This window comes from Sinohyriopsis cumingii, chromosome 1 (assembly GCF_028554795.1).
Source record: "Sinohyriopsis cumingii isolate HCF-2022 chromosome 1, ASM2855479v2, whole genome shotgun sequence".
Lineage (NCBI taxonomy): Eukaryota > Metazoa > Mollusca > Bivalvia > Unionida > Unionidae > Sinohyriopsis > Sinohyriopsis cumingii.
The window spans coordinates 8,439,229-8,461,873 of record NC_142961.1 but is presented as its reverse complement, the minus strand read 5'-3'; the positions used below and the strand labels follow the sequence as shown (position 1 = coordinate 8,461,873).

Genomic DNA, 22,645 nt, shown 5'->3' with positions numbered 1-22,645 from the left:
TCAAAATCCTCTTCCGGCTAAATTGTGTGGTCCTTTTACAATAAAAAAAGAAAGTAAATGACTTAAATTACATTACTAACACTCATGGGATACGGAAAAAGAAACAACGTTGTCATATAAACGTTAAAGAAGTATTTTGACAGAGATGGCCCAGTTTAATTATTCAGTCTATTTAGTTGTACCAATCCCACACGGCGAGGATGAAAACGATTGAATGCAACCTGACGATAGTGGCTTCGGTTTAACCAATCTTTTCACTCCTGGAATTCTAAACACTCGGGTCTAGAAACTCTCACATCTACAACATGAGGAAATAAAATAGCTGCTATATGGATACGATCGTTTGTTTCCAGATGTTCCAACACGAACAAATAAAATCTACCTTGACGTTGAAATTATACATTCTACACCTGTGAAACAGAGTCCTTACGGAATGAATGTATAAAAGGAGAAATTCAATATTTTCTGGAAAGTAATTTTATAGAACCAAGTAAAAGTAAATGTAGTTCACCATGTATTCTTGTGCCGAAAGTAGATAATACTTTACTCATGTGTGCTGCCATAGAAAAATCAACAGTCACCAAAACGGTTTTATTTCCAATTCCAAGAATAGATGATTAAATCGACAAAGTTGGAAATGCAAAATATTTCACCAAATTTGACGTTTTGAAAAGATTATGACAAATTATACTCGAACGAAAGAAATTTCGGTATATGCAACTCCAGATTGGCTTTCTCAGTATAAAATGATACCATTCGGAATGTGAAATTCTCCGGCAACATGATGAACATGTTAACATCTTGTCTAGATAATTTACATCGATGACGTCACCATCTACATCGATTCTTGGGAAGATCACGGAGAAACCATTTAGAAATGCCACGATCGACTGCAAGATGCAAATTTGACGGTTAAAGTAGATAAACGTGTCTTTCCTCGTGTTTGTGTCACATTTTTAGGACATAATGTGAGATGCGGTCAAGTTAAACCTTTAGAAGCTAGGGTCAAAACTATCTCTGAATTCCCATTGCACCTTATTAAGAAGCAACGGATGCGATTCTTGGGTATGACAAGATATTATCGGAAATTTTACGAAAATCTTTTCATAATTGCCGAACCTCTGAAAAATTTGTTGACTAAGAAATGCAAGTTTCATTGCACTTATAAATGTCAGGAATCTTTTGACAAATCTAAGGCCTTACATAAAAGTAAACCAGTTCTATCCGCTCCAAATTTCAGTCAATTATTTGACACGTCGGTTGATCCATCCAATGTGCTATTCTTCTATTAAAAAAGTAAACAAGCACCAGAGAAAATATTCCATAATCATAAATGAATTTTTGGCTTTCATATTGGATCTGCAACATTTTGGAGTACATTAGTTAAGTTCTTTCTATGACTGATGTATTCAGTGATCACATTCCCTTTATTTTCGTTTACAAAAAGTAAAACAAAATTCAGAATTTTTTTATGTTGACTTTAATGTACCAATATTAAAAAAATGGCATTAGACTCATCAAGAGAATAAAAACTAATGTGATTGCTAATACACTATCACATTGATAGAAGTACCATATTGCTTTATTTTGCTAATTGTTAGTCATAATAAATCTTACTACGCAATTATAATAATTATAGTACTATATACTTATTTGACAAATATGCAAAAGAACGCTTTTTGTATGAATCTTTGTTTTACATTATAATCGGAGGTGTTATGCATATTTAATCGTGTACCTAAGTTTTGTCCGCGATTGGAAGTTTGACTTTAGATAACGTAAACAGAATGCTTAAACGTCTAATTTTTGTGCATGATTGTAAGTTGTAAATATAATGATTACGTAGCAAAAGTTTTGGGACAGTCTTTTTGACAATTAGACTAGGTTTTTCCGTAAGAAATGTTCACAATTTATTGGGATGTAGGTCATGGCAAAATGTGTATAAATACGGATTTAATAAATAATTCGTCCTTGTTTTAGACCAGTCTGTCAGGTATAACTAGAGAGGAATTAATCATTTGAAATATTCTTTGGCATTACTAAAGTGCTCATTGACATTCTGGATTGTGTTACATCAGGACATTCAAGACTATAGAAAACCAATCGGAGCATTCTATATTTTTGAACTTTTGAGAAGACATTTAGGATTATTTGGGATTTAATTCACACTACTGTGTATCTTAAATATTCACTTTCTTTGCAGAGAAATAAATTATTTGTTGATTATGCATAATTTGTATGTTAACACTCTCTCTGGTACTTTGTTTAAGACCTAGATTCGTAATATATATATATATATATATATATATATATATATATATATATATATATATATATATATATATATATATATATATATATATATATATATATATATATATATATATATATATATATGTGTGTGTGTGTGTGTGTGTGTGTGTGTGTGTGTGTGTTAAAATGGGAACCATTCCAGAAATGGATGAAGATAAAATAGAGTAGATATGGGTTTGGCTGGTCTTGATTGTTTGATAATGAAAATAATATTTCATTGAAATGAATGCTGATCCAGAAAATGCAGCGGCTCATTTTCTTGTCTCTGCTATGTTTATACTGATAAATATAGGTTTGATCCTAGGCATTCAGAGATTTGAAACTATTAATTTTCTAATATCATGGCGTTTGCACAGGTTTACTATATATAGGAGTTGAATTTCTACCCTCAGTCAACTCAATAGGTAACAACCAGATCAGATGTCCTTGAACCCTCTTAGAAGGTTCGAGTAATCGACAAGGATAACTATCTGGGACTAAAATTAACCTCAAATAGGGTACAAAGAAAACATATATTAAAACCTAAAAATAATTAACATACTAATAAACAACATGATAAGGAATCAGAATAATTAGATAGGGGCTACCCAGATTAGGAGTCCCTGAACGTCTCTTTAAGATAGGGAACCAGCCTAAAATATATATCAAACAACCCCTCTCTCTCTCTCCTCCTATCATAACACTCTCTAACAACATTCAGCTAACAACAAACGTAACTCTACCGAATAACTAACACCACCACCCTCATCACCCCAAATTAATACGTATAAGGTGGTCTAAAGCCCAAACCATCAGGGCCGCCCACAACACAAGATAGGACCCATGACTAGATTATATAAGGTAGTCTAAAAACCCAAATAATATCAGGTCCGGCAGCACAAGGCTGCAAACAAACACGATCTAGGCAGTAGGACCCCAAATTATTACATATAAGGTAGTCTAAAAACCCAAACACTATCAGGTCCGGCAGGACAAGGCTGCAGACTAAACCGAATTAGGAATTGAGACCCCACATAACCAATTACAATAACCACTACGCTTGTTTCAGCAAAAAGTGGACAAAAAACCCAATACCAACAGGGCCCGCCACATCAAGTGGCAACTTCACAACCGTAGCTGTCAACCTAGACTCTAAGAACTACTACTCTAACCAGCTCTCTAACAACAACAGCACAGAGTTATTTATTCAAAATTCAAAGAAGGAATTTAGACAATGGATACCCAGATGTCTAAAGCACTAACGACCTGTGCCATAGGCCCGCCTCTCGAACCTCAGCCTGGCCTCCTTTACCACGAACCGACACCAATACCATACGTGCAGTGTACGCACTAACAAGCAGCAAAGCGACCGTAGGCTGGATCCATTCCCCCTAGTCGCAAAATCATAGCAACTGAAAACTGAGTGTGTGTTGGGTCCAATCCTACTCATCTTAGCCCTACACTCAGATCGACAGGCACTCAACGGTACCTCGATCTGACGGCCAAATTAATAAGTGTTCTGTGAACACATTAAAGCCTGGAGGAAGCGGCACTATACCTCCCCCTAGGAGAAATCAAAAAGCCACCCGTGGTGGCATTAACCAGTGGTAAATGTCCAAGTTGGACGCACACCACTTTAATTCTAGACAACAACAACAACAATACCGTGAGTCCATAAGTGATTGCCGCAGTCGACTGTTTCTGTAAGAGCAGCGTTATGTCCTATTTATAAACCGATCCAGACGCTTATTCAGTTTTGTGATGTTGAAAATTCCGGATTCATAGCGGCTTTATAAAAGAGTAACACCTTTTCTGCTATGGAATTTAAGTTCTATGTCAACTGTACAGTGTTATAAACTGTATAAACAACCTTGAATCAGGACCTATTGATACGGTGGACGATTTGTTGCATATGGTTTTGACTAAATCCCGTGGATGGGGCGCAATTACAGGACTCACTGTACTAATTCAGTCACCATAGTCAATCTATGCAAACACCATGATATTAAAAATGCAATAACTTTAAATTTCTGAGTGTTAATAATCAAACCTATATTTATCAGTATAGATGCATCCTGGATGACAGCTTCAGTGCAGAGAAAAGGAGATTAGCCGCGGCATTTTCTGGACCTGCATGTGTTTGAAACATGTGCTTTCAATTCCGCACTAAAGAGTCAGATGCTAATTTCAGTAATGAGTATTCCAAACTCAAGACAGTTAAAGGACTGAAAATCCATCAATAAAACAATGTCTGTATATTTTTTGTTTCTTTCACAACTAGGGTAAGCTCTCAAAAGACCGTTCTTTATACTAAAATCTATCTTTCAGTGTCAACCAATCCTGGCCAGCCAAATCCATATATACTCTATTTTATTTTCGCTCATTTCCAGACTGGTTCCCATTTTTCCATACAATTAGTACTGTGTGTCCTACAGGACTGAAGGTATTAATGGCATGGACAAATGGGAACGAGAAAGAAATGGATAAACGTTAAAGAGGATACATGAATTTAGCTAGCCAGGATTTCACTGATAATGAAAGCAACAGTTTGGCATACAGAAATTTTTGAAAGTTTATCATAATTGTAGCTGATCAAATAGAGACAATGTTTTATTGATGTAATTTCAGTCCTTTTACAAATTTAAATTGGAAAGCTCACTAATGAAATTAGCAACTGACTCTTTGGTGCGGAATTGAAAACACATATAGATCAAAAGAAAATTGGGGCTCAATTAAACTGCTCCACACAAGTTTGCTTCAAAGACATGACAGTGCTGATAAATAAAGTTTTGATCACGAACACTCGGAAATTTAAAGCAATTGAATTTTTAATATCATGTTTCCGTAGGTTTACTATGGGAGTTGAATTAGTACCGTGAGTCCTACATCAGAAAGGAACTACAAGATTATCCTTTCACTAGTGACGTCAGGTCTTATTTTATAACTCATTTGCTACTCCATTCGCTCGTTTTCTTACGAGACCGGGAGCATGCGCCTAAAGATAAATAAAGCACCATATGTTTTTGATGAACCGATTGTCATAAATGTTAGGAATGAGACAATTCTTCTCATCCATGATTTCCCTTTGATGTTTCAAATCAGTACGTTATTTTCAGGGAGAACAAAATATATTGATTTATCAAACGCGAAACTTTATGAAGTACTCCCAATAGACAGTACTTATGGAGTCCTTGTAATTTTTTATACATATCCAAGAAAATTGATACTGATAATTAAATGTTTACAGCTGACGGGATATAATGCATATAAGTAATCGCGGAATCACAAAATCAAATTATTTCAAGTTCAACAAATTATTAAATTCCACTGATGTTCGAATTTAGTTCCCGCGCTGAAGGTGTCCATGTACCTGTAGTCTTGAAAGCACCAATATACCAATAGCCTGAAGTGCGATGATGTTCTAACAGTCTTCCAGTTAATCACAATAATATAATCCAAAATTTCCGTGTCTGAATTAGCTATAATTTCAGGTTACAGGTTTTTTTTCTTCCAAGAATATTATAGATGAGCACTTTGTATGTCAAGCGAATTAATATTTATACATAAATTCCTGCCCAATTTAAATACTGAACACAACAAAAAGACTAGTTTCTGCTACAGATGTTATTGCAGGAAGAAATAATTTTCTAGTTAAGAAGATTGTAAAACCCTCTATATGACCTATGTCACAACCAGCATTTTCTTCAAAACAACTTTTGCTTAATGGAAACTTCATTTCTAGAAGATTCTGTTACTAAAATTATAATATAGAACGTGGTAAACATCAGGTAGGCTATGTATTCTTATGAGGGAATCCCAGTAACCACGACTTAGACCCTAATAAATATGTTTATTATATGTTGGGGGTGAGGTGCCTTATAAATCTACAAAAACGCACTGAAAGCGGTCCTTAACTGTCCACATAATTTTAATATTTAACATACACTCATGAAGAAAATATTAGTTACGTATTATGTGCTTACAAAAATAAACGTTTGGACAAGGTCAAGTACAAAATACAATTATACCTTATAATCATGGAGGATTGCTAATAATTACAAATTAAATATACATTACAACTACACGTTTGGAAAAGCTTTTAAAGTATTAACACATTGTAATACTCCCAGTTATTATAAATGTCAGTTTTAAAGGTAATAACATATATAATATTTTTAATGGGGGTGGGAGCATGTGCCATAACCATCCCTAGTCATGAAGCCCCCATGGTTCACGTGGATAAAATTACATGTGTTTGAATAAACTCTATATAAGTCTAGATCATCTACTATAGCTGGATTAGTTATACACATATAAATCACGTTTATTTGGTTGAAATATGGGACCACCATTTACAAATATAATTTAGTCTGAATTCTCATTCGGTTGCAAAGGTTCCGTTGTTTCATAATTTCGCTAAATGACTCACTATTGATTTATTTTGATTAGCTGATCTCAGTTATTATGGAATCGTTCACTGGCACTGCAATCTATGGTACAGCTGCGTGTTTAAACACGATAAGCAAACCAGCTATCTTCTTCGACGAACAATGAAGAATGGCCATGATTGTTCACATGTTACAAAACAATGAAGTTTTTCTTGCTGAGTAAGACAAGACACACATTCGACTGCTGTCAGAACACATCTTATTCCGCCTCTGCGTTTCTTCGCGAGTTTTAGATTTTTTGTTTCGTGACATGATCTAAAACTTGTGTCTGGCATTATTATATGAACACAATAACCTTTTCATCGGAAGGTTTCTTAAACCTGAGATACTCAAATAAAAAACTCTTGGGAAGAGTGCACGTGATAACTAAGTGTTTAGGTGAGAAACCAGTGACCTCAGGGAACAGCATTTTTGGCATGGTTTATCAACTATGACACTTCAGCTGAGTTTAATGACGTGAAGCTATGTGTTGTGAACTTGGGAGTTTGATGAAATGTGAATATTAGGTTGTGGCCTTTCGCATAATAAATCATCGTGCATTTACAATGAAATCCTATGACATCCCATCTAGAAATTGCAGATGAAACGGTCTATTGCAAAACAATAAGCAACGGTCTATTGCAAAATAATAAGCATGACGTTTTTCATCATCAAATAATATATTTATACCAGCCAGATTAGGATTATAAAAGGAGTGACGTCATTTTAAATAATTTATAAGCAAATCGTTAACCAATTCGGTTGTTTTGAACGAAATGAATTGTTTTGTGATCTACCTGATAGTTTTCGTGACTGGAAAGTATTTCCATGTGATATTAAAGAGCATAACATTTCCTACCTTAGCTCATTTTTATCAAATCATGCTTAGAAAAGTCTTATTCTGAGCGTATCCACCAATTATTTTTAAACCATAGTGTTGACCGCATTGCACATGCCATTTAAGAAACAAATATAAGGTCATCATCCTTCTGATGGCATTTATTTTAAAAATTATTACTGGCCTAGTAAATGCATAATACACAATCCATGTCGTAAGAAGATCAAGTTGTAGGTGCAATGATTTATAATTGGGCAGAAAATTAAGTTGCTGGAATAAAGTCACACAAACATATAAAGAGTATGGAATCCACCAGATCAGCTGGTGAATCTAGTCTGTTTCTCATACCTGTCCTACAAACATAACTTTTTCAGACCAAATAATGCTCAATTAGAGACATTACGTCTGATAATTGATGAATAAAAAGGTAAAAAAATGAAGAAGTTATAGTTTGTACAGGCCACTAACAGACTTTGGCACAGCTTTAGACAACAAAGCAAATTAGTCACGGATGCCTCCTCGGGCTCATCCAACCAGTTGTGGTCTAAGAAACCTACAGCTGGCTCCATCAATCGATCGGCATTGCAGATGAGATCACTTGAACTCTTTACGAAGGAATATTACATGCTCTATTGCATTTTCATTTCCTGAAGTGAACATGTCTAATACGCATGCGTTCGTTTATTGGAGGCTAATGTGTCTCCGGTTATTTGTCAAGTTTTGTTGAGTGTTTTGAAATATTATAGTTTCTAGAGTCACTGTTAGTATGCATACATGGAAGTACAATATTTTTAATCAGGTCACAATGTCAATGTATTTAAGTTCTTTTCGAATACTTATTCTCTGTGAGAGGAGTTTTAAAAAATTTGCACGTTATACTTCAGAAACACAAATATCAGATAGTTCCAGACATTGAAAATGAGAGTAGGAAATAACACCATAAAATATATGACAAATTAAAAACGCTATGCTTTGCTTTCGTTAGTTTGTCCTAATCGACAAAAATATACTCCTCTACTCAGAAACATTATACTTCAGTTGTGCACAAGAGTAATGAAGGACGTATGCTAGCGATATCGAAATTTTAACATCCGATTAAAGTGCTGTTTCTCTTTATATTATTCAAAGACTGAAGAGAAATTAATCTCCAGTATCCTAATGGGATGTCCATCAGACGAGAAACATACAGAGGTACTGTAATAAATTATATTCTCAAAGTGTAGAATTACGTCGTCACGAATGTTTGCATAATCTCGTAGAGGCGTATATGCAATTATGAAAATAAATACATTATCATGGTTGAAGTAGTTCTGCAATAGGAACAGATCATTGGACAATGCTAACATATGTGAACAGCATGATATACGCACTTATAAAGATTGGCTGTTTGAAAGAAGAAAATCTTTACATCTAAAAGTCTCAAAAAAAGGCACATCAAAACAATCATAAATAAATCAGTCAGTTCATCTTTATAGTTTTACAAATGTTATCTGCCTCTGGAATATTTCACACACCATACATTTGAACCCCTAACATAGAAGTTTACATGCTAATTTATGTGAATATATTCTTCATAATCTAATAAATTTCGTTTGTGTTGCAAAGGTAAGAAAGCATGTACACCTGTTTTGATGTTTGGTAAATAGACTGATCTGCTTCCTTACGCCAGCACTCTTTCGGAATCCCTATTACAGTCAGTATTAAAGGCGTCCACCTGTAGATCAGGATCTCATAATGACGTTGTTACAAAATTAATTAATTTCTTGCATCAGACGCATAATATGAAAGGGAACAAAATTACAGCTGTAAACTGCTTCATTATCTATTTCGACAATGAGTCTTTGATCTAGAAAAATAAGTTTATATGTCACCACTTAGTGTCTCCATCATCAATCAACAGAATAAGTAATTAAATCAACTTTAGATGCAATACATTTATACAGCACGATCTTTAACGACGATGCAACAATACCAGAAGTTTTGTAATGTTTTTTTTTCCCCAACCGTTTGTAAGAAAGTTAAACAAAGAGCATGCATGTGTGTGCAAGTGAGTAATTAATGAACTGGTTGTCCAAAGGGTTTTATAATTCAGATTTCATATCCTGCCTGTCTACAGCGATACAAATCAGATGAAATAGAATTACCGCAATATTTGCTATGATTATTTGAATCAAAGCAACAATTTCACTAACCGCTTCGGTGGTCAAAGTGGTTAGAGAATTCCCTACGATGAGGACGATCGCTGTTTCGAACCCCGGCCGAGTCATACAAATGACTTATAAAAATGGTACTAACATCTGCCTCGCTTGGTGCTCAGCATTAGGAGGTTAGTGTAAGGACTGGTCGACCCTGGTGTCAGTATACTTTGAAGGGGGGGGGGAATGATGTTACATGTTTGCGGTCATGATTCCCCAGTGGTAGACATCATTATAAAACTGCCACACTGCAGACATCGTAGCTATATAATTGTTAAAGCAATGTAAAAAATCGAAATCACACACATTTCAACTACAATCAAGAACAATTATGGCTAACTGGGAATCAGATCGTCATAAAACTACTGAAAATCATGTAACACAGATGACATGCATCTATATATTAAATATACTAACGGCTGATCAGGGTTCGAGAAAATACTCCACTCGTGTCATATAAAATGCATATGAAAAAGTCAATGGTGTGTTGAAGGTTACTAAATGTAACAAAACATCGCGTCAACATTCGATCGATGAAATGAAAATGTGAATCTTCAGATGCGCTTATGGCCATAATGGCTTTCTATATTTAGAGCAGGCCATAATATCTCATTTGGAAGGTTGTATAATTTCATCAGCTGCACACAATCAGGTACTTTTATAGAAGCAATTATCACTATATATATATATATATATATATATATATATATATATATATATATATATATATATATATATAGAGAGAGAGAGAGAGAGAGAGAGAGAGAGAGAGAGAGAGACTGAGACCGTGCGGGAGGATAAATATAAGTACATTAATAAGAAAATATGGAGTTTGTATGTATATACTACTGTTTAATCTTATGTTTAGCCTAAACTACACACAGTTTACAACATAGTGATACATTTAAATATGAAAGTCAGAATGTATATATTATATGTGCATACGTATGACTGACTTTCTTTTCTTTTTTTTCTTGAGAAGAGATCACATTCAGCCATGTATGTATGTATGTATGTATATATGTATGTATGTATGTATGTATGTATGTATGGATGGATGGATGGATGGATGGATGGATGTATGTATGTATGCATGCATGCATGCATGCATGTATGTATGTATGTATGTATGTATGTATGTATGTATGTATGTATGTATGTATGTATGTATGGATTTATGCATGGATGTATGTCTGATTTTATATTGTTTTTAATCTAACATATCCATAATTATAACAAAGAGATGAGGCCAGGAGGCAGGCGAAATAAATCTAATCAATCCTAGGAATCAGGGTTTTCAATGCGGTAACATCTCGCTAGCAAGTACACGGACACGTGACAGCATGACATGCTGTATGAGAGACAGATAGAGAGACAAGACTTAAAGTATACCTTTGATTCAAATATCGGTAGCTGTTTTGGATAGATTTTATCCGCTTCTTTTCATTAATCCATGAATCTTGTCAAATACAAAAGTTTTATACAGCAGCAAACAACAAAGGAATCAAACGAGGACGAAATGTCGAGCCTCAAGAAATTATACTGCTTTGTAAACAAAGAGCAGCACCAGGTCTGCTAATGTTAACAGAGATTGTCTTCACTCTCAGCACAAACACTGAAGCTATTTTAATTGCTTCCCCGAATTCCTAACAATATTATGTTTCACTGTTCCAGCGTCCGCCTAGGGACATAGCGCGCGCTGCGAATGGAGAAGGTACTGGTAGTTTTAGCATCCACACAGATTTGATTCGACTAAGGGCGAACAGCATATGATTTAAATGATCTTGGAAGTTTTGTCCATGTATCTTTACACATCCTACTGAGATATGTTGATATTTTCACTTAGATTTAATTCGAAAAGGTATCATAATAGAAAATCTGTTATCTCCAATTTTCCAGTGGTAGATCGAAACTGTTTGATTACAAGTTTCCGATACACGAAACTTCAATTAGAGCCGAGGTCATCCAATCACGTTACCTTGGTTATGGAAAGAAAAGAATATTATCCCGCCCCGATCGCTGACAGACTGAATTGCTTGTGTTGGTTTGGCGTTAAAATTTTGTCTGAATGTCTCAGCAGCAAAAATTAGTGCCGACAAAATTTATTCGCAATGTTGAATAACGGACTCATGATGTTTTCATAATATCATCTGACAGCGAGGCCTATTTCTGTGAGGATCAGTTAAAGCAAAGATAGTTTCTGTATTATTGTCGTGTTCAGTTATATGTCTAGTGAGGCATTGGATAAACTGTGATTGAGCATGTCTTTGTCCGTGTGTGCATGCACCCTTCTGTTTCTTAGTCTTGTAATCTGAGCTTTGTCTACAGCGGCTGCTATCTTTGTAGGCCAATGGTCCGATATGTTTATCTATATACACCTTTGCCGATCGATCAGATATTTCAGGGATTCGGACTTGAGCATTTCGTTGGATGCAGTGGCAAATTAAATATTCATTATTACCACTGAATCGTCATGTGAGCCCCGTCGACAACGATTGCCCCAAGTCTTCGCTGGAAAACTGAATTAAGGTTTCCATGCCACGTTTTAGACAACACCATTTCTTGACTGCCAAACAGAAGTCAAGATCGTCATTTTGTGGCCCCTTCAAATAAATGTGCTTTCAACTCCTAAGTTGTTCAACTTAAACTTGAACGTTATTCCCCCATGATTGAAACAAGAGGAGTTACAATAATCATGCTGTCAGTCTTACACATAACATGAATGGACTCCTAAATATGCAATTTTCCGCTGCCGTCCATGTTTGCATATATACAATACTTCCCCTCAAACACAACTGTAATAGTTTCTTTCTTGTACGTAGTCAGACTTTCGATTTTTAACTTATAAAGTATCCTTTCCAAGTCAGCTGCCGCCACCATTTTCGGCCCATTTACAATACACCGCTGATATATGCTTTTCTACTGGTTAGTTGGCATAACATACTAGTGAAAGCAACTCGTGAAATCCGATAGAAGTTACTAGTACAAATCACTGAAATAAATGATCGATCCGCCAAAGTATGGAATAGCCAACGTACCTTGTAAGCGAAGATGCAGCGGCTGGACGAAGGTGATCATACTGGCAATGTCCGACTTTGCCAAAGAACTGGATCTGCCTTTAGATAAGGCGGCCCACCATCCATCGTGTAGCCCTCCTTTTTCATTATAATTAAAATCTCACCGTATATATTCCCTCGGGTGTCATGTTTCACGAGGATAAGGTAGATACTAACGAAGTTCTTCGATCCTGGATGATTCCTTCAGGGAGAAAAGGGAGGGGTCTAAGCACACTTCATGTGCATTGCGTGTGAACACCTTCCAAAATCAACTCAAAAACTCCGATTCAGGTATGTGGGTTTGTGATCATAGATGGTATGACGTTTCATGACAATGAGTAAATTAGAGCTTAAACTCATGAATGTATGAATACAACACCGGTGTGTGTGTGGGGGGGGGGGTGTCAACGCACCACCTATTTAGTGTGGCCTCTGTCTTTCAGCAGCTTGAACGGTAAACTCCAGTGACATTTCTCTTTGAGTATTGAATGTTTTCGAAAATAGCTAACACAAATAAACTGCATTGAGAGTTGTTTCCTTCTTGCAGGAAAGGTTTGTATAATTTTCGAGTTCATTTCGATGAAAACCGCACTTTGTGAAGTTTGAAATTTCTTTAGTGAACGAAGTGTTAACGTTTCTTTTTCATTGTACTCAACCGTTTAGGAATAGTTGGATTATGTACTTTTCTAACAATTTATCAATTTCTTCTCCGAAAAATAATTTTATTCTGGAATTTATTTCTCTGGAACTGACGGGTTTGAATAGTAATGAAATTTTGAAATCTACTTCAAAAATTCATCTAGTATCATTCATTTACCTGTCTGTACATGTATTCTCCTTCACGTTTTTAAGATTCAGGTTTTCGCTCACGGCCAACACATGAAGACGTAAGACATCTAGGTACATACTAAATGACCGTGAGTAGTGAAGTGGGGCACCCTAGCCTCAATGGAAATTAGCATTACAGAGACCCCTGGGCAAACCTAGCCTCAATGGAAATTTAACATGGGGAAAAATCGTGGGCAAACCTAGCCTCAATGGAAATTTAACATGGGGAAAAATCGTGGGCAAACCTAGCCTCAAGGGGAATTGAACATGGGATTTTTTTTTTTTGATTTTTTTTAAAAAAACGGGGGTAGGCAATTGAAAGTCATTCTCTTTTCGAGAAATATGGGTGGCCCTGAAAAGGGCCTTTGGGTTTATGTTAATGTATCCATTAACATAAAGGGCATCTGCGGCATCTTCTTGTCCTCAAGCTGCGTCTTACTCGAGGGCCATAAATCAGTGTCCTCTTGAGGCAACCTTGTCTTTCTACATACACTCTTCGTATCCACAGACTGGTGTCTGACTTGTTGACAACGGCCCACTTGGACCGGACATACATGAGTATGTCCGTCCTAAACATCATGGAAGACACAAGGGTGGATGATTCGACTGTGGTCCACATCTTGAAGCGACGAGAACAGGTGAATCAATGCAGTGAACTGCGCTTATTTATAGGTAGAGGAAGGATTGAAACGGATTGAGTTCATTCACCAATCCTAACACGCGTTACAAAATTCAGTCAGCCCGCATCCAATCCGAAGAGAGCAGTCTGTGACGTAACGTGGTCTATATAGATTCGCTAGCGCTTGTGTGCAGTCAATCTATGCGACAGTGATTCAACATGACGGAAACTCAGAAAACGATCCATTGGGCTGCACCAGCAGGGGAGACCGCCCAAGGGAACCCGGACTTACTTTCAGAAGAGGTGAATTGGGATTTTGTGGATTTTCTTACCTCGCAAGAATTTGTTCCGGAACCTTCGTTACCTTCTTCATTACCGCAAGTGGAGAATTTTAGACAGAGACAGAAAGAAGAATTGGAGAAATTTATACAACGACAAAAGGAAGCGGAACAAGCTTTTCTTTTACAGCAACAACAGCAAGAAGAGGTAAGAAGAAAACAACAACAACAACAACAAGAAGCAGCAGCAAAGAAACAAGAGGGTGAAAATCAAACGGTCACGGTACTGTTGGACATTTTAGCGGAGTTAAGAAGTCTGAAATAAATGTATCAGACTTCTTTATCACGACCGAAGAGAATACGACCTTCCCGAGCTAAACACGTTAACCCTGTGACTAAGCCTACCGTACCACCCTTAGTGATTTCAACCCAATCATCATCATCAACAGTACGCAGTCCAGAAGTAGGCCTTGGCCGTGGCAAAGGCTTAAGGCAGTTAAAGTTGATTGCTTAAACTCACCCCTACACCAAAAAAAGGCCCTTTTCAGGGCCACCCACGTCTCTCGAAAAGAAATACAATTTCAATTGCCAATAACTAAAAAAAACATTTTACCCCTATAGTACGTTTATATGAGTGCGTGAGTGTACGTTCTTATCTTAAAATCAAAACTCAAAGACACTTACCTTATATAATTAATTTATTCTTTTATCCATTGTTACAATCCAATTCACAATTCACAACAGAACACTTTAAAAAAAAGTTCATTGACTTCTTCTGTCTCCTTGTTTAGTCTCTCTGTTTTTTGAATTTCTTCACCGTCACAGGCTTTTCCTCTTCTTCCTCCTCACTTTCTTCCTCCTCACTTTCTTCCCATCTTCTTTTCTTCTCCTGTTTCTTTTTCTTCACCTGTCTGCTTTCTTCCTCTGAAGAATCACTCTCTTCTTCCGAACAATCCCTCTTTTCTTCTGACTCCTCTTGTTTCTTTTATGGGCAATCTGGAGACCAATGTCCTTTTTCTTGACAATAATAACAGGTATCTTGACTTTTGTCTTTTTTAGCCCCTGTTTTTTTTTTCTTTTTTGACGGTCTGGACACTCTGAAGACCAATGCCCTTTCTTCTGACAGATATAGCAAGTATCTTGACTTTTATCTCGAAAGGAAGGAGAGTAGTCCGTGGGCTGGTCTGAAGAGAATTTTCTAATGACCCCTCGCAAAGCTCTGACGAAACGTTCGATTTGGCTAGTCTCTTCCATCGTTGTGCTCGGCTTGAGAGTGAAATGAATAGTGAAAGGACAAGACACACACCCTTTTATATACGCTGGTCTGCCATGACTATAAATTAGTCTATGGTTTTTAACCTTGAGTCATTTGACGTTTTGCACTCAAGATGAAACGATCCTATTCATTCGAAAAGAAAGAAGAAGAAGAAAGTAAGAGGCAGAAACGTGATCTATCGCCTCGTACCAGGGCTGAAATTTTGGCACAAATTCATGCCAGTGATTTTGAAGAGGACATGAGTGAACCAGAATCCGAACCCTCTAAACCAAGTTCACCACCCTTAGTGAACCCTGAAAAATACTATTCCATTCGAGAGACGGAAAAGCGCTCCTCTAGAAAATTTAGAACCACGGCTTACAAATACACAGTAAAGTTTAAAGATTTCAAGGCTGAAGTGCCGTTAGAGAAAGCAGAGGTGTTTATCACTGGGGTGTGGGATTCTTTGCTCACCGCACTCAAGCGACAATGTCAACCCAAAGAAGACGATCGCTTGAGACTTTCCATACAACACGACAGCTTGAAATCCCCTGTTTGGATTGAGTTTAGCACCCCTGCAGAATTGACTGCTTCCAAAGTCATGGACAAGATTCAACACGTACAACAATCTAATGATCAGTTTGACATCACCGATGGTAAAGCCACACTGGACATGACCCACGTCTCTCCTCCTCAAGGGACTGGACGCAAAAAGGTCTTATTGGTGGACGACCTTCGCAACACCAAAACAAGTCTCGTCCGAATTAACAACCCTCATGACCAGATGTGTTTAGCCCGAGCCATCGTGGTTGGACGAACCTATGCCAACAAGAACGACACGGCAGAATGGAAAAGAGCCCGGAAAACTATTCGACAATCGGACCGAGCCAAACAACGAAACGAAGCAGAACTCCTGTTACAACAAGCCGGACTGTCCAAAGACACACCCAGTGGCATTAATGAGATGCAAAAATTGCAAGATGCCCTAGCTCCACGATACACCTTGAAAGTGCACCCTCAAGAAATGCGCGGGCCTCTGTTGTTTCGAGGCCAAGATTTTAAGGACGGAAAATACATTCATGTTTATTATCACGATGACCATTTCGATACTATTACCAGTATCACTGCATTCCTGGGATACAGTTATTACTGTGAGAAATGTGACTATGGTTATAATAATCGAGAGCAACACAAGCATTGTGGATGGAAATGCCCAGGATGTTTGGCCTCTCCACCCTGTCTGAGTGAAGGACCAGTGCCTTGTTCAACTTGTCTGCGCACGTTTGTCAGCCCTACCTGTTACCAACAACATTTGAAAACACAAGGTTCACAGAAGAAATGTGCTTGTCAACTGCTGCGATTGTGCCCTACCTGTGGACAAGGCATACTTACCAATAATGCCAAGGCACACGTATGTCGAGGAAAGAAAAAATGTCACATTTGTCACCACATCGTGGACTTGGAACACCAATGCTACGTGCAAAAATACCAACCCCAACCAGAGAAAGAGGACGGTCACAAGAAGAAAGGCAGTTTCATCTTTTTCGATTTCGAATGCATGCAAGAGACCGGAATTGACATTCTTAATTTCTTCGTGGCTCATCGAGCGTGCGAGAAGTGCATTCAAGAACCTATCTTCAGTCATTGCCCTCACTGCAGCAAGATTCCTGGAGGGCGTGAAAAAATCTTTCGGGGACCGAACACGTTAGCCGATTTTGCACAATGGTTCTTAGACCCCATCGATAAGACGTGGAGCCAAGAGGACATCGAACGTTACGGAGACTGTCATCGTCATGCCACGGTGATGGCTCACAATTTCTCCGGATACGATGGACAGTTTCTTTTGAGGTACTATACGGAACAAGGCACCGAGCGTCCTAAAGTGACTTTGAACGGAGCCAAAATCATTTTCATGCAAGTGGGACAAGTACAGTTTAAAGATTCGATGAGCTATTTGGCCATGCCTTTGAGTCGAATGCCTAAAACGTTTGGAATGACAGAAATGGCTAAAGGGTACTTTCCACACTTTTTCAATACGGAAGCCAATCAACACGCCGTTCTACCCCATTTACCTGAGGCTCACTATTACGACCCCGACAACATGCGTACCGAACAACGAGAAGCTTTCTACGCTTGGTACCAGGCTCACGCCTCCGACCCTTTCGACTTTCAGGAAGAAATGCTAAAGTATTGTCGTTCCGACGTGGACATTTTACGACGTTGCTGTGGAAAATTTCGAGAACTGTTCATGGAACACGGAGGGGTCGATCCTTTGAAAGAAGCTTGCACCATTGCCAAAGCGTGTTCCTTAGTGTACCTCCAACGATTCATGCCTGAAAACACAGTGGCTGTCATCAGTCCTCAAACGACCCACTTTGTCAAGCGTCAATACTCGGTCAAAGCCATACGCTGGTTACATTACTTGTGCGACAAGGAAGACAAGTGGATTCAGCATGCCCGCAACGGAGGGGGTGAAAAGACCATCGGAACGTATTCGGTCGATGGCTGGGACTTAGAAAACCCCAAGATCGTGTACGAGTTTAACGGTTGCTTATTTCACGGATGTCCCGTCTGTTACCCTGACCGTAGCACTAAAAATCAGTTTTTACAACGAACCATGGAAGACTTGTACCAGGACACATGTCAGCGGCGGTTAAAGTTGGAACAGCAAGGATACCAAGTGGTGGAGATGTGGGAACACGAGTACGATCACCGTTTGAAAACCGATCCCGAGTTTAAACGCCTCGTGGAAAGTTACCAGTTCATGGACCCGCTGAACCCGAGGGATAGTTTGTACGGAGGAAGGACCAATGCCACCTGTTAGCTGTACCAAGCCGACGAAGAGAAAGGAGAAGAAATCAAATACTTGGACGTGTATTCGCTGTATCCCTACGTGTGCAAATATTGTCGCTTTCCTGCAGGGCACCCACAATTGCTGACGGAACACATCGACCTGAAAAACATTCGACAATACGAAGGCTTGATCAAGTGTAAAGTTTTGCCTCCCACGGACCTATACCATCCCGTCTTACCTCACCATTGTCAAGGCAAACTGATGTTTCCATTGTGCCGTACTTGTGCCGAAACGTGCAACCAAGACCAACCTTGTCAGCACACCCAGGAAGAACGTGCCTTGACGGGAACCTGGGTCAGCGTAGAATTGTTCAAAGCTCTGGACATGGGATACCAACTGTTAGAAGTGTACGAAATTTGCCACTTTCTCAAGACACAACAATACCACGAGGGTGACCCCAGTCAGAAAGGCATTTTCGCCGACTACGTGGATGCCTTTTTGAAACTGAAGCAAGAAGCCAGCGGCTATCCGTCCTGGTGTCACACTCCCGAAGACCAAATACAATTCAAAGAGAAATACTATGAACAAGAAGGCATCTCTTTAGACCACATCGAGAAAAACGAAGGCAGGCGATCGTTTGCCAAAGTAATGTTAAATTGCTTGTGGGGTAAAATGGCACAACGACCGTGTTTACCCAAGACGGAATATTTGACAGAACCTTCCCGCTACTTCCAGATGATTCACGACAGAACCAAATACATGAAACACGTGGACGTCGTTCGAGAGGATTTGATCTTGGTCAATTACGAAGAAGATCTGGACTTTGTACAAGACGACCCTTTTGGAAATGTCATCATTGCGGCTTACGTGACAGCTCATGCTCGCTTAAAATTGTACGAAGCTTTAGAACTGTTAGGAGAACGCGTCCTGTACTTTGACACGGACAGTTACATTTACATCCATCACCCGAGTCAACAGCACCCTGACATCGAAGGAGACCGTTTAGGAGCCTGGACAGACGAGCATCCCGACGACAAGATTCTAAGTTTCGTCAGTGGCGGTCCCAAAAATTACGGCTACGAATACCGGGACAAACAAGGAGAAGTGCACACGACGTGCAAAGTGAAAGGACTGACTCTGAATTATCGTACCAGTCGTGTGGTGAACTTTGGGGTATTGAAACAAGCCTTGCAATCCGGAGAGGATGGAAACTTTAAAGTGACCACCTATCAACCGAACAAGATTGTACGTTTACCCACTCACCACATCGTCAGTCGGCCCTTGGAAAAAGTCTATCAAATCGTGTACCAGAAGCGAGTTCGACTTCCCAATCATTTCACCTTACCGTATGGACACGTTGGTATAAAACATTGGTTGTAAGAGGATAGTCACCCGCTAGAAGGATGACTTCGCCACAGCAAGAATCGAGTGAGAAACCCGATGAGAACTCCAAGTTCAAACCCTACCATTTTCCAGTCTTCTTACCTGACTATTGTGATTGTGCCCGTCGACTGGACACGTTTCAGAAATGGCCTACTGATAGGGAAGGATTACCTTCTTCGCATGTTTTAGCTAGAACAGGATTTGTCTACTTGGGACCTGAGTCAGGATTGGGATACGAGGTACAGTGTTTCGCTTGCGGACTGAAGTTACGAATGGATCTATGCATCTATAAAGATTCAGCTATTATGGAACATACTCGATGGTCTCCGCACTGCCCTTACCTTTCTATGGCCTTTCCACCCATCACACTACGGTACAATGTTGACGGTACCTTAGAGACGGTACCTTCCGGAACAAGACATAAAAAACATAAAAAGGAAAGATGTACAAGCTTGAGACTGCATTGCGACTAGTATAAAAAGGGGCTATGGTCAAGATCGATAGTTCATTGTGACTACCAAGACCGAGCGAACAAGATGAATACTTTCAGAGAAACACAGAACAAGTTGTTTAGAAAGGCACAATTGAAGTGTGAGGCTTCGGAAGTGGAATGGGATTGTGAGCCTTGCGATGGGTACGATGCTGTACGTTGTGACCTTAGCGATGCCGTAAAGCATCATGGGAACTTTGTTCTCACGACCCCTATCATGGAAAGTGATGCTGTGCTTGTCAAACCTGAGGGATGCGAAAGTGATGCCGCTCGTCCTCTTGGACATTTTACTGGGTTTCGTTTTAAAGGGGGATGTTCACCTTCACGTCTACCCCCCTACGGATGTCATCCAGCCCTGAGCAAACTCCTGCCCATGTCACTCAACCCTCATCGAAACGAACCTGTGAAAGACGAATATTCGTTTCCTGTTCGTTTGTCGGAATACTGCGACTTTGAAAATCGTCTTCAATCGTTCAAAGGAAAATGGCCTAAGTATCTGGGAGGACCGACCCCCGAAGAATTAGCCAGAGCCGGATTGTTCTACTTGGGCGAAGGAGATAAAGTCAAGTGCTTCAGTTGCGGTGTGTCACTTCATTACTGGGAACCGCAAGATTCGGCCTACGTAGAACATGCTCGATGGTCACCGAATTGTCATTACTTACCCTTAGTAGGACCGAGACATTGAAGTAACTTACCATAATCTGTTTATGGATACTTTACAAGAGAACATTCGTGCTTTGCCTGTGGAGTTGAGAGAACGCATTTACCGAGAGCTGGTCAAAATACAAGTGAAACGTAAAGAACAATTGCATCCGTTACGTCAACTTAGTGAAAGAGGAAACTTCTGAACGAATTGTAATGTGTAGATTAGTGACTAAACGATTTAAATTCGACACTGAAGTAAAACCATGTTTGTGCAAAGAGTACATTTCTTGTGTCAGACCAAAGAGGATTTAGTATGACCTATTCATGGATACTTTGCTAGAGAACATTCGTGCTTTGCCTGTGGAGTTGAGAGAACGCATTTACCGAGAAATGATCAAAATACAAGTGAAACGCAAACGCAAAGTTATTCAACCGTTTTTAAATTATGCTCTGTTCCAAAGTATAAGAAGACTGATTATGAGTGGATATTACATCAGGTACAAAGGTAAACGAGGCTATTGGCCACCACCCAAGAATTCCAAAAACACTGTATATACTTATGGATACTTTACAAGAGAACATTTTGGGCTTGCCTGAGGAGCTGAGAGAAAGGATTTACCTAGAGCTGGTGAAAATACAAGTCAAACGTAAAGAACAATTGCATCCGTTACGTCACCAGATCTTTAACCACTGGTACCTGAATGGTATAAGAGGACTGATTCGTCAGAAACCTTTTCAGTGGTCAGACCTTGTTGAACACTTTCAGTTTGTGAATGATGATGAACTAGACGTTCGTAATTTTGGTTACTTCGAGATTCACTTACTGCAACGTATTGAGGAAGACGAGTTAAAGGATTACCAACATTTGTTACATGGAATCTGCTTAGCGAAAGACGAAACATCTAGACAAACTCTGACGTTTCGGTTACAGTATGTAACATTTAAATTCCCTACTGGAGAACGAACATGTCTAGTTAGAAATTACCTTTATTGCTTCCGAAACAAAGACACTATAAAATCAAGTTGCCATGCCACGGATTATGTCACATATTATTGAACAGATTCTGTGGAAGGAACTCAATGACCATATTCAAACCGTGGATCATTACCATCGATTATTACAAGAACTGTATCCATTCAATTTGGGTCGACAAGTGGTGTGTGTCTTAGTGACTTGTTTTCTGGGATTTCGTTTACCAACCGATTCTTTGTGGACTCTTTACGATCAGTACTTACCACCTCAATGGCCTTAAATAGTCACGAAAAACTCCTTTTGCTCAAAGCCTTGCGTTTTCATCTGGATACTTCTCGACCTCAACAGGAAAAAAAGATTCGTCAACTTTTAGCTACCCAAGACGTGTATGACGATGTGTGTGTAGCTTGTGACTTACATCTCCATTGGACAGATGTCCGTGCCTGGAAAGAATGGGATTTTGAGGCTTGGACCCAAGAAGTGGCCCAGTATGCACAAGAGTTGTTCAAGGAAAAAAGTTACTTTTCAACCCGTGTTAGTGACGGTGCCAGAAGAACCCGTCACCCAGGACG

General features: G+C 38.8%; 1 protein-coding gene across 1 annotated transcript in view; it reads right to left on the bottom strand.

The window, feature by feature from the left end:
• Window positions 1–11,295, bottom strand: part of LOC149806390 (band 4.1-like protein 2) — a 324,157-nt gene extending 312,862 nt beyond the window's left edge. The window contains exon 1 of the mRNA XM_089952640.1: window positions 11,145–11,295. The gene's annotated coding sequence lies outside the window, so the exon portion shown is untranslated. The remainder of the gene's footprint in view (window positions 1–11,144) is intronic.
• Between the last annotated feature and the right edge of the window lie 11,350 nt (window positions 11,296–22,645).